Source organism: Schistocerca piceifrons, chromosome 4, assembly GCF_021461385.2.
Source record: "Schistocerca piceifrons isolate TAMUIC-IGC-003096 chromosome 4, iqSchPice1.1, whole genome shotgun sequence".
In the NCBI taxonomy this organism is placed as follows: domain Eukaryota; kingdom Metazoa; phylum Arthropoda; class Insecta; order Orthoptera; family Acrididae; genus Schistocerca; species Schistocerca piceifrons.
In genome coordinates this window covers 591145726-591149124 of record NC_060141.1, presented here as the reverse complement: position 1 = coordinate 591149124, position 3399 = coordinate 591145726, and the positions used below count along the sequence as shown (strand labels likewise).

The 3399-nt window shown below is 43.3% G+C and overlaps 1 pseudogene; it reads left to right on the top strand.

The window, feature by feature from the left end:
* The first annotated feature begins 2687 nt into the window (after positions 1-2687).
* LOC124797104 lies at positions 2688-2805 on the top strand (annotated as a pseudogene).
* Positions 2806-3399: the final 594 nt, after the last annotated feature.

Below are 3399 nucleotides of genomic sequence, written 5' to 3'. Positions count from 1 at the left end.
CTTCGGTAGCTCAGATGGTAGAGCACTTGCCCGCGGAAGGCAAAGGTCCCGAGCTCGAGTCTCGGTCGGGCCCACAGTTTTAATCTGCCAGGAAGTTTCATATCAGCGCACACTCCGCTGCAGAATGAATATCTCATCCTGGAAACATCCTCCAGGCTGTGGCTAAGCCGTGTTTCCGCAGTATCCTTTCTTTCAGGAGTGCTAGGTGGTGGTGGTGGTGGTTAGTGTTTAACGTCCCGTCGACAACGAGGTCATTAGAGACGGAGCGCAAGCTCGGGTTAGGGAAGGATTGGGAAGGAAATCGGCCGTGCCGTTTCAAAGGAACCATCCCGGCATTTGCCTGAAACGATTAAGGGAAATCACGGAAAATCTAAATCAGGATGGCTGGAGACGGGATTGTACCGTCGTCCTCCCGAATGCGAGTCCAGTGCACTTGCCCGCGAAAGGCAAAGTTCCCGAGTTCGATTCTCGGTCGGGCACACAGTTTTAATCTGCCAGGAAGTTTCATATTTGTCCAATGAATAACCGTTTATCATCTGCATTTCTTCTTGGTGTAGCAATTGTAATGGCCAGTAGTGTATTTAACAAATATCTCATCCATGGGCTGCTTGTTTAGGGAAGCGGCTGTTTAGATACAAAAAGTTATTCGTATACTGATTCAGTCACTTTCACTTTTAATTTAAGTAACATAGTACTTGTCTAGAGTCATGTTATCATCTTCAGGTGGATTACGGTATTTTTACGTGGTTGAATGCGAAATTGAACTGCAAGATATGTAAATACTGTAACATTAGAAATTGTCTAGTGACAAACATACAGAATTCGCTATGGCAGCATACGGCAACCATATTTGCCCAGACATTAATGCAAGACGACACATGGCATCCCCGCCACAGTACTTTCTGCCAAGGAGACAACACAGGTATGTGTGTCATATACGAGGTGCGGCTAGAAAAAACCGGACTGATGCTGGAAAAAACATTTATTTACAATTATTTACAATTTCATTTGATCTCCTTCAATGTACTCTCCTCCTCGGTCTCTACACCGCTCCATACGAATTTTCCACTGTTCATAGCAATGCTGCAGATCATTTTCGGTAAGTCCATACATTACTTCCGTCGCATTTTCTTTTACTGCTTCAACAGTCTCAAATCTAGTTCCTTTCAAAGCTGACTTGACTTTAGGGAAAAGAAAAAAGTCACAGGGGGCCAAATCAGGTGAGTAGGGTGGATGATCTAAGATGGAAATGTTGTGTTTTGCCAAAAACGTCTTCACTGACAACGCACTGTGAGCTGGGGCATTGTCTTGGTGAAGGATCCATGACTTTTTTCTCCACAAATCGTTCCGTTTTCTCCGTACTCGCTCACGTAGGGTAGCCAGGACGCTAATGTAGTAATGCTGATTCACTGTTTGTCCCTCTGGTACCCAATCAATGTGCACAATCCCCTTGATGTCAAAAAAACAATCATCATTGCCCTGAATTTCGATTTTGACATTCGTGCTTTTTTTTGTCGTGGAGAACCAGGAGTTTTCCAATGCATCGATTGGCGTTTAGTTTCGGGATCGGAAGTAAAAAACCACGATTCATCGCAAATAATAACATTTTGTAAGAAGATGGGATCACTTTCAATGTTTTCCAGGATGTCAGAACAAATCATTCTTCGGCGTTCGTTCTGTTCAATTGAGAGACACTTTGTTCATGTTGAAACTTTCATGAAGAATCTGCCTAACACTTTCCTTGTCAACTCCTGTTAACTCAGACAGTGCTCTGATTGTTAAACGGCGATCTTGTCGAACAAGTTTACCGATTTTTTCAATGTTTGCATCAGTTTTTGCTGACAATGGTCTGCCAGTGCGAGTGTCATCACTGGTGTCTTCGCGGCCATCTTTAAATCGCTTAAACCACTCAAACACTTGTGTTCGCGATAAACAATCATCGCCGTACACTTGTTGTAACATTACAAACGTTTCACTTGCAGATTTTCCTAGTTTGAAACAAAATTTGATGTTAACACGGTGTTCTTTCTGTACACTCAACATTTTCCGACGCACAGACAAAACGTCAACTACTTAAAACAGACGCCACGGGCAGACTGAGTGCAGGAGGCAGATGAAACTCGAGCAGTAGGCGGAGCGAGAGTCACGTGACAGGCCACCCGACTTTCAGCCTTATTGCATTCGTTTTATTGTTTCACCAGTACTAGTCCGGTTTTTTTGTAGCCACACCTCGTACAAATTCAACAATGTAAAAATATTGGAAAGCCCCTACAGACAATGACATGGTCATCGAAACGTGTATAATATTGTAAGGTAGGCATATCATCTTGATTTTGTAACTTTTTGATGTGCGCTTCAGGGAGAGTGCAAGTTACGTTACTATTAAACAATCTTTGGTCCTTTTGTGCCACAGTCCCTGCTTCTGCGCAATCTGATACATTCTTAGTTGAAGTGTGGTAGGTGATGGGCATATTTAGTAGTGCTTTGTTGTCTTATAATTGTATCGGTCAGATGAAGAAAGATTTATTGTAAAGGAGAGCAAGGATGAATATGGTGTATATACTGAAAGGCGAAAGGAATATAAAACTTGAATAATGTTATTTTTGTTTGAAGAGAAGGAGTTTGAGGTAAGACTGCAGCACTGCGCAGCTGGTTTGTCGTAATGATTATTGTCAGATAGTTTTGTTGCCAACGGCCTCACCGCAGTGATAACACCGGTTCCTGTCAGATCACCGCAGTTAAGTGCTGTCGGGCTGAGCTAGTACTTGGGTGGGTGACCATCCGGTCTGCCGAGCGCTGTTGGCAAGAGGGGTGCACTCAGCCCTCGTGAGACAAAGCTGAGGAGCTACTTAATTGAGAAGTAGCGCTTCCGGTCTCGTAAACTGATGTATGGCCCGGAGAGCGGTGTGCTGACCACATGCCCCTCTAGATCCGCATCCAGTGACGCCTTTGGGCAGAGGATGACACGGCGGTCGATCGGTGCAGTTGCACCTTCAGTGCCTGTTTGGTTTAGTTTAGTTTTTGCTACCTTTGTTCCCTCGCTCAGAGCTGTGAGAGAGACCACCCCATTTCCCTGAGTCATGCATTAACATATCAACTAATTAAGGTGTTCGGTTTTATAGAAATTATCTGCTAACATTGTACCATTTTTGAACCATTGTTAACTTTCTTAAGCACCGAATTATTCAGACCACTGTTATGTGTCAAGATCACGCGAAGTTTTTCTCTGTCTTTTTGGATATATGCTTCATTCTAAAATCGTTGTCTTGGAATATCATTACATAGGAATAGTTACTCTCCCCATCCCACTGTTTAAAGAAGGTTTACCTTCACGCACTACAGCATTGCACCGTATGGAAAGCAACAGTTTGAATAGTGTTTGGAAATCTTATTTAAAAA